General features: G+C 30.9%; 1 pseudogene; it reads right to left on the bottom strand.

Annotated features, from left to right (window-relative positions):
* Positions 1-1,087: 1,087 nt before the first annotated feature.
* Positions 1,088-3,338, bottom strand: LOC120116934 (annotated as a pseudogene).
* Between the last annotated feature and the right edge of the window lie 6,511 nt (positions 3,339-9,849).

Genomic DNA, 9,849 nt, shown 5'->3' with positions numbered 1-9,849 from the left:
ATAGAGTGCATCGCAAACAATGTTCTTTCTATTGTTGCGGTTGCAATCGGTAAAACCAAAGCTAAATTCAAAATTAAATAGACAAATGGGTACACAACATGTTTCATTGTATCAACTATCTTTCAGATAAATCAGAAAGTCCTTTTAGATCACAAAATCTTCCATCTGAACGAACATCAACAATATAATTTTTATGTTTGCAATCAAGCAACATAAGATCTCTTGTAGAAAATTCATAAGGATAAAATTGGGCAAGATGAATCAACTTTTTTTATCAAAAGAATGATACAAATCTCTTGAACTTAAGGAAGCCACACAAAGAAGCAACTATGTGCCTATCTAAAAAAACGATTATTAACTCTTGAAATTGTCTATCAATCACTTGATAAAATAATTCAACTTGAAAATGATGCAAATTTGAAACTTCACGAGTTATTCTCCTAGACTTTCCTGGAACAAAAAATATGTTTTCCATATTTGGAACCTCTATTTTATTCTTTTTGCAAAACAAAGAAACTTTTTCAAGTAAAGATTTCCATCCCACATCTCTCTATTTTATTCTTTTTGCAAAACAAAGAAACTTTTTCAAGTAAAGATTTCCATCCCACATCTCTCATCATTTGTAATCGTTGCTTGGACATACTTAATAATTGTAAAATATTCACAATGTCTTGTTGACTTCGTTGCAATGCTTGAGATAGTTCACTAGTAACTACCAATATATTTTTCATCAAGTGCAAATTAAACACAAACTCAAATGACTATAAAGAACTCAACAACATACAAGCTTCACCTCTTTGCTCTAAGTGTGTTCCATCCTCCTCAATAATTTCAAGCACATCCATCACATAAGAAAATATAGTAATTAAACTAACAATAGTTTTACAATGTGAACCTCAACAAGTATCTCCAGCTCTCTTTATAACAATTTATTGATTTAATCCACTGCCAGTGAAGATTTCACCATTTTGTAATGCTTTTCTTACCTTAATCATTTGACTAGATTGAAGAAGTTATTTTCTCTTACATGAAGCACCAACCACATGAACCACATTAGCAACCATATTTAAAAAATGGCAACCTCAACTTATTTTTTAGCAACAACAAGTGCTAATTGAAACTGATGTACAAAGCAATGAACATAAAAAGCACACTCGTTATTTATTATAATCAAACTTTTAAGCCCATTAAATTCTCCCTGCATATTACTTACCCCATCATAACCTTGTTCTCTTATTCTTGAAAAACATAATCCATGAGTTGCAAGCACATCTTCAAGAGCATTCATAAGTGAAGCAGCTACAGTATCAAAAACATGAACAAGACACAAAAATCGTTTGACAACTCTTCCTTTTTTATCTACGTATCGTAGAACGATAGTCATTTGCTCTTTAACTGACATGTCATGAGACTCATCAACCAGAATAAAAAAATTATTTTCAAGATCATCAATAATTTCACAAGTAATCTTACTAGCAGTTGCACTAATAATATCTTTTTTTTATATTCGGTGCTACTAGCTTGAAATTGTCACGACCATTTTTGAAAACTTTATTAGCAGCTTCATTATGAGTTGTAAGAAACAACAAAAGCTCAGGAAAGCTACTTTGATTACAAGAATTATGAGACTCAATATGTCCACAAAAATTCAATCCTTGTCTCAAAAGGAATCGAACGCAATCAACTATAGTTGTAAGATAAATCTGATATTCTTGTTTGGCTTGATCAGATGACTTTGTAATGACAACTTCAACATGTTTCTGATTCATTAGAACTTCACATTTTCTCAAAGCTACATTATGAACACTATTAGGACCTCCAACATGAAGTTGTAATTGCTCTTATCTTTCTAATTCTTAAATCCATTAACAACAAATGTATCACCTCCCCTTCTTTCCTCTAGATTCAGGTCTCATAAGGTAAAAATGTAAACAAGATGTAGCATCTTTGGATACATTATATTCTAATCAGCTTTTATGCTCTTCAAAACTTTAGGATTGAAGCTTCGCAACTTATCATTATACTTCTTCTTATGAAACTTGTGTTCTTTTGGTTCGAAAGGACCTTTCAACAAATAAACCCTTCGAAGTTCTTCATGATCATTAGGATGATATTCTATAATCTTTGGTCTTTTTCCGAGATCCCCTTGAATATTTTCTAGGGTAAATTAGATCAATAGTCCCCTTTATTTTCAGTCTGATCGACTTTGGTCATCGATTTTTTAATTAAGTGCACTTGGTCTTACGTTATCGGTCTATCCTATTTAAGTCCTTCACCTGTTAAATTTTGTTAATCCATTAACGAAAATATTACGTGGTAATTTTAAAATTAAAAAAATCCATATTCTTCTTCTTTTTCTTCAAATGTTGTTCATCCCCTCGTTTGATCTTCCTCCATGATGTGATCATTTTATTCTTCTTCATTTAAGTGCATGTTTAACTCATGAAAAATATAATCTTATTCATATAGGAACAACACACACACATATATGCATGGCACAACTTACCAATCCCCAAACTAGGAATGGGAACCCACCAAGGGCATATAGCAAAACTCCAAAGGCAATTGGGTGGAGAATATAGGTACTTTGAAGGAACCTGTAGGAGGGTTGCTTCTCTAATTCTCCAACATTGGTTGATTCTCCACGCTGCAAATGTTGCATTGATGCAAAGTAATGTAAAGCATCAATTTCCATCCACAGTATACGTGACACCTTTGCATGATTAAGAAAGAAAAAGAGAAATACATTTTCAAAAACAGTTTTGGTATCAAAGAATCAATTCATGTGGGTAAACTAGAACCCTTCAATGGGGTTATGAGGATCTGTTTCAGAATCAAAAAACTAGTCGTGGTACCTTTGTGTGCTTACCCAATCAATTGGATTCCCCTGAAAGATCCAAAACCAACAATCAAATGATTTTCAAGATACTGAAAACAACAAACCTGAAGTGCTTGAACTCCATAGTAAGCAAAGAAGTACTCAAGTCATTTTAGAAGCTTGAAGTTTCTACGAGAAAAATTCCTCTGGAAAGACAATGCAATTCCCAGTCCAAATACTAGATAGAGTCCATTAGCAACCCAAAAGGCAGGCCAGGTGAAATAAAAAGGTGTACAAAGGCCGAGTAAATGCATGGCCAAGACGATACCAGTAGAGATATCCTATTTCTTCTCCAAAACACCTCCCTCCTATTTTGCACCACCACATCAGATAACCAAATCCTACTACCCTGGGTTTCACCTTCCTGGTTTTCTTCATTTGTCACAACTGAAGCCCCATTACCCAAAGCCGACACTTTCCCACGTAACTGAGTTTCAAAACTTGCATGCAAAGGACTCATCTTTCTTCTTTCTTGATTAAATCCCGAATTTAGTTGTCACTCTTAGAAGAAGAAGAAGGCACATGGCGTCGTGTGATTTTTTAGATTTTTTAGTAAACTTTTATTCCCATGACTTATGTGGATTTGTTTATTATTTTTAAATTGTCACGTAATACTTCCATTAATGAGTTAATGAAAGTTAACGACTGATGGACTTAAACCAAACGGACCGATAACGTTAGGGATTAAACGTACCTACTTAAAAAATTGACGACCAAAGTCGGTCAGACCGAAAATAAAGGGGACTATTGACATAGTTTACCTTATTTTCTAAGTTAACTTCTAAAAACTTTTTTTTTTTCAAAAATGAATTCTCTGTCATTGTCTTCCTTTTAAAATATTTTTCCTTACCTAAAGAAAAAAAGAAATATTAGTTGAATTATAATATAAAAATGACACATAGAATATAAAATTTGAAAGATGTATTGTATGTGTTGTCATTTGTTTGTGAAAAGTTCTTAGATTGATCGATTAATAACTTTATAACACAAATTTAATTGAAATTCACAACCATTATTAATTTATGTTTGATTTTACACCATTATTAATTTACAGTGTCATACGTCCACCGTTGATTAATTGTTTGATTTTAAATGATTGAATCATTTATGTTTGATTTAATTATTTGTAGTTCTATATGTATAAATTAAACGATGATATTATTAAACATTGATTCAATTTGTATTTAATTTTAGAGTACCACTATTAATGTCCACTGTTTAATATATGCAAATATTTGGTATTGATATACCTATATATTACTTTGATTTTTGGAATACACTTATTATTATTATTATGAAATTTAGATCTTATTTGTGATTCGAATATATGTTTATTTAGTATTTATAAATTTTAACTATTCAAAATCTTTTAACTAATTAAAAGTATTTATAGATTTTAATTTTTTGATTTAGTATGCATAAAAAAAATTCTTTGATGTAGTATATATATATATGTGTGTATTATTTTAATATTATGTTGGATATTTATAAATTTATGTTTGATATATATTAATTAATTCAAATTTATTATTTTGATTTTTGGAATGTATTTATTAATTAATGTTATGAGATATAGATTTGATTTAGTGATTCAAATATATGTTGATTTAGTATTTATAAATTTTAATTCTTTGATTTAGTATGCATAAAAAATTCTTTGATTTAGTATCTATATATCTGTCTGTCTCTCTGTCTGTCTATCTATCTATCTATTTGTCTGTCTGTCTCTCTATCTGTCTCTCTCTCTATCTATTTGTTTATCTATCTGTATGTCTGTCTCTCTATCTGTCTCTCTGTATATCTATATGTCTATCTATCTATCTGTCTATCTATATGTCTGTCTGTCTGTCTGTCTATCTATCTATCTATCTATATAATTTTGATATTATGTTGTATATCTATTTATCTATCTATCTATCTATCTATCTATATATAATTTTGATATTATGTTGTATATTTATAAATTTATGTTTGTTATATATTAATTAATTCAAATATATTATTTTGAATTTTGGAATGTATTTATTAATTAATGTTATGAGATATAGATTTGATTTAGTGATTCAAATATATGTTGATTTAGTATTTATAAATTTTAATTCTTTAAATTAGTATATATATTGTTTTGATATTATGTTTGGTATTTATAAAATTTATTATTGGTATGTATTAATTAATTCAAATATATTATTTTAATTTTTTGAATGTATTTATAGGTTTGATTTAGTGATATAATATATTGATTTGGTATTTATAGATTCTAATTCCTTGATTTGACACTTACAAATTTATGTTTGGTATTAATATATATATGATTTTGATTTAGTGTTTATAGATTTTAATTCTTTGATATAGTATTTATTAATATATGTTTGGTATTAATATATATATATATATATATATATATATATTATTTTGATTTAGCACTTATAAATTTTAATTCATTGAAGGCAAACTTGAACCAAATCGAGAGAAACAAGAATTACAAGGCTCAATTGCAATTTTTTTGTGGGTTAAGGACCTAATTGAATGGTTTTAGAAACAAGGATGTATACGTGAATAATTTACCCTAAATTAATGAAATAACGCGAATCTAAAGGGGTTTTATGGGTCGGGTTGGATAGTTATTCATGTAAGTATTTAAGTAAAAAATTGACTTAAATTTTATTTTAGGTAATTTTATTTTTTAGCCACCTTTCTAACTTCTCTAAATCCTCTAGAATTTCGACCATGGTTGTACGATCAGCCATAGGGATGGCAAAAAAACCCGAACCCGACGAGGAAAACCGAAAACTGAATTAAACGGGGATGGGGAAAAACCGTTTATGTTAAACGGGGACGGGGACGGGGACGGGAAAAAACTGTTTATGTTAAACAGGGACGGGGACGGGTTTAGTAATCCCCGTCCCGATTACCCGACCCGATAAATATTAAAAATAATTATTTTATATATATATATATATATAATATTAATAAATTTAATTTAAATTAAAAAATATATATAATATTTATATATATAATTTAAATATATATAACTGGCCCGATACCCGGCCCGATACCCGTTTAAATAATCGTTTATGCTAAACGAGATACCCCTTTCCCTGCGGTTTTTCCCGATTACCCGATGGGAATCCCTGTTTAAATCCCCGCAGTTTTTTAAGCGGGGACGAGTATGAGTTTTTTAAATGGGGGACGGGGACGGGGGACCAATACCCGACCCGAACCCGGCCCGTTGCCATCCCTAATCAGCCATGAAGGTCATCGTCTAACGGTACCATCCACTATCGCTGACCATCGCCATCGACGATTCGAAAACATAAAAAGAAATTTCTTTTACTATTTTTCTTGCTACAATCAAATCTGAGGTTTGGTTTTAAAAAATAATTATTATTATTAGAATTGCTTATATCTAAATTCAAAAACCATGGGAGTTACCATTTTCTAGTTTAAAGATATGTAGTCAGTCGTTTGATCTAGATGATCTCGAAGTATCTTTACCCACTAGTCGGCATGAAGTTGATGACCGTACGGATTCATTGTAATACCCACGGACTGATATGGGTGACCCGATCCGATCCGGGGTGTCACATTAGAGCCACCGGAGCGACCCAAAGAAAAAATCCCAAAAAAATTAAAATTTTTGTTAAAACATGTAAAATCATAAAACAATTTATAAATACAAAAGATAAAATTTACCAATATTTAGAAATAAAACAGATTTCAGACTCAGATATAAAAAATAAAATACAACCTACATGCCCCCTAATCATATGCACTTTTTATGATAATTGGTCACATTTGTCCTTTCTATTTTATTCTTCACCATCAGGGGAAGTCTTGGCCTTTTACAACACAAGGGTATTTTCATAATTTTACTGCATAGGGCTAATTTTGGTAATTTCTTATCCAAATAATCTCGGTATTTAACCTTTAAAGAAAATTTATCAAAATTTACAGATCTTAAAGTCAATTCATTTATTAATGAATCACTGAACTTATAATTATTTACATTCGATCTTCCAGTTTCTTACGCGAGCCATGTGAGTCATATTCGATTATCGACTTTTTATCGTATTCGGATCAAGTTTAGAAATAATTTACTATATATAGATGAGACCAATCATATTCATCATTATATCTACCAATTTCCAACATGTTCCATAAAGCATGCATATGGTAGTAATGTATTACCTCAATTTTTATGTCACACTGATCGAACATTTAAACTCTATTCGATCAATGTCAAACTTGAATTCAATATCCAATAATTCCTTAGATACATAACAACCGAATTTACGTCAAAAACTAAACTTAATTGAGAAACCAATTTGAATCTGAAGATAAAACACTGAAAACAACTTACCGGTTACGAATTTGGAAAAAACAATTTCGGATTCTAACTCTGGACACGAAAAACATAAAATATGACTTTTCGAAAAATTTAACTTTTTCGATCAAAGTTAATGGTCAAACCAATCAAAGTCAACGGTTTGACCAGTCAACTGTTAACTCAGGCTAAAATCAACGGGTCGGTCAAACTCAGCGGGTCATGTCGGGTTTGACACTGTTCGGGTCAGGTTAACTCGGTTCGGGTCAAACAAATTTGGTTCAAACTAGGTTGGGCCAGTTCAGACCTATCCAGATTAACTGGACCGGTTCTAGAAGTAACCAGAGACGTAGAAAAACCCCAGCGCACGCAACGACGCGTGGTAGCGCGTGACAATGGTGATAGGTCTTGGGACAACTATTGATTACTCCACGTTCGATCCCAACATCCAATTCATCAAAAACTAATCCAACATCTATTGATAAAAACTACAAACAACCAAAAACGTGACCCAACTTACCCCAACACCGACGACTGTGGAAACAGCGGCAATGGGTCGACCCAAGGGTTAGGTTTTGTGCAGGCTACGACGAGGGGTAAATTAGTGCAGGCGGTGAGTTGTACCAGTCATTGGTTCAGCCAAAATCGGTGAAAAATCGAGGTGCAATTTGGAGGTTTAACGTTGCACATTCAAACCTTGATCGACGACGAACGACGACGTATAACGGCACGATGTTGCTTGGGTTATGGTTTTTCAATTGATGACATATTGAATGGGGGCGGTAGCGGTGGTTAGAGATGGTAAGACGACTCTGAATCAAGGTGAAAGGGGGTCGACAGGCTAGGGTTTAGTTTTAGATAAATATTGGGATTTAGGGATTTTTACTTTCAATAGGGGGAATTAGAATTAATTATCCAGAAAATTTTTGAAAATTTAGGGCTAAGTCCCTGAACTTCCTATATTTTTGAAACTAGCACAAAAAATTTAGAAACTTACAATTTGGTCATAAATATTTCCCTTATTACAACTTTAATTTGATATTTTAAAACAAGTCCCTAAATTGGGGTATAACATTCATAGTCAGAAATGTTCGCTGTCATCGAAAAATCTCGATAAAGGTTTGACCTTTCCTTTAAATTTACTCTTTATTTTAGTTTCTCGTGTTAATTATTCTCTATTTTGTTTGTGTGAATTTTTAGATTTTTTACATTTTTTTTTGAAAATTATAGTCTTATCGTGTTATTGGAGTTTTTTTAGATTAACCTGGCTGAAATATAAGAATAAGTAATGAAATTGTCGTTTGTCGATATGGGGTGCAGAGTGGATTAGGAGGGGTTGGGTTAATCGGTTGCTGATTAATGTTAAGGGTATTAGATTTAGGTTGTATATTAAATTTGGGTTGCATATTGAATTTGGGTTTTAGCTAGATATATTTAAGGTTTTATTTTGGTCCGAACTTAGTGAATGAATTTTTAAACCCAAACAAAAATAATATTTATAATGGGCATTTTTAGTTATATTTTGGGCATAAATAAATCAAGAGTGGACACAAAAAATATAACGTATGCACCCTAAAGATAATATAGTTTCGTCACTACCCACTCACCGTCGTGAAGTTTCTCATAGTACAAATTCATGGTCAAAGATGTTCATTGTCATCGAAAAATCTCAATAAAGGCTTGAAATTTGCTTTAAATTTACTCTATTTATTTTAGTTTCTCCTATTTATTCTTCTTTGTAACACCCTAAACCCGGTCAAGACAAAAACGGGATCAGAGATGTTACTAGAACATAAATCAAAATTAAATGTTCATAAGTCATATACAATATCAACTTTAAATCATCAAAACCAAATCAAATAATCACAATTCAATCTCATCTTCGATATTATCCTTCAATATCCTGACATTATCATATTATAACTTAAATTCATGTTTAGGGACTATTTTTAAAGTCATTAAAATTCAGAGACTTATCTATAAATATTGGAACTATGAAAATTGTTCACTTAAAACAAACATTGTCACACAATCAATACATAAGCATATTATGGTCATTATTATTAGATTTCATAGCGCTATCTTACTTAAGGATGAAATTGAAACTTTTCAAAAGCATAGGGACCTAATTTGAATTAACCCTAAATTTGAACTTATACTAATAAACCATACATTGGAATTATATCAAAATGATATTCTTAAACATAAGAAGTATTAGTAATTCATTATTAACCCTAAACAATGATTAGGGACCAATTATTAATCTTTTAAAAGCTTAGGGACTAAAAGGTAAATATTAAAATTATGAGGATCATTAAAAACATTTAATTATATATATATATGTATATTTTCTATTAATCAAATTTTCTACCAAAAATATAAATTTAAAAAAAATGACTGAATCGGACATCAAATGACAAAGTTATGAATTAAGGTTTAAAATGTAAAGTTTCAAAATTTAGTGATCAATATCGATACTAGAGTACTGATATCGATATTGGTCACCCAGTTTCGTTACTAAATGTTGGTTTCAACACTGAAAATCATTCTGGAATCACCGGTATTAATACTGAAGGCTGGGTATCGATATTAAAACCCCTGGAGCCTTAAAATCCACTCTTTGAAGTTCTAGGACACCCCAATT

The sequence above is a fragment of the Hibiscus syriacus genome, unplaced genomic scaffold (assembly GCF_006381635.1).
Source record: "Hibiscus syriacus cultivar Baekdansim isolate YM2019G1 unplaced genomic scaffold, ASM638163v2 tig00110307_pilon, whole genome shotgun sequence".
Classification (NCBI taxonomy): Eukaryota; Viridiplantae; Streptophyta; class Magnoliopsida; order Malvales; family Malvaceae; genus Hibiscus; species Hibiscus syriacus.
This window is presented reverse-complemented; position numbering and strand designations above follow the sequence as displayed.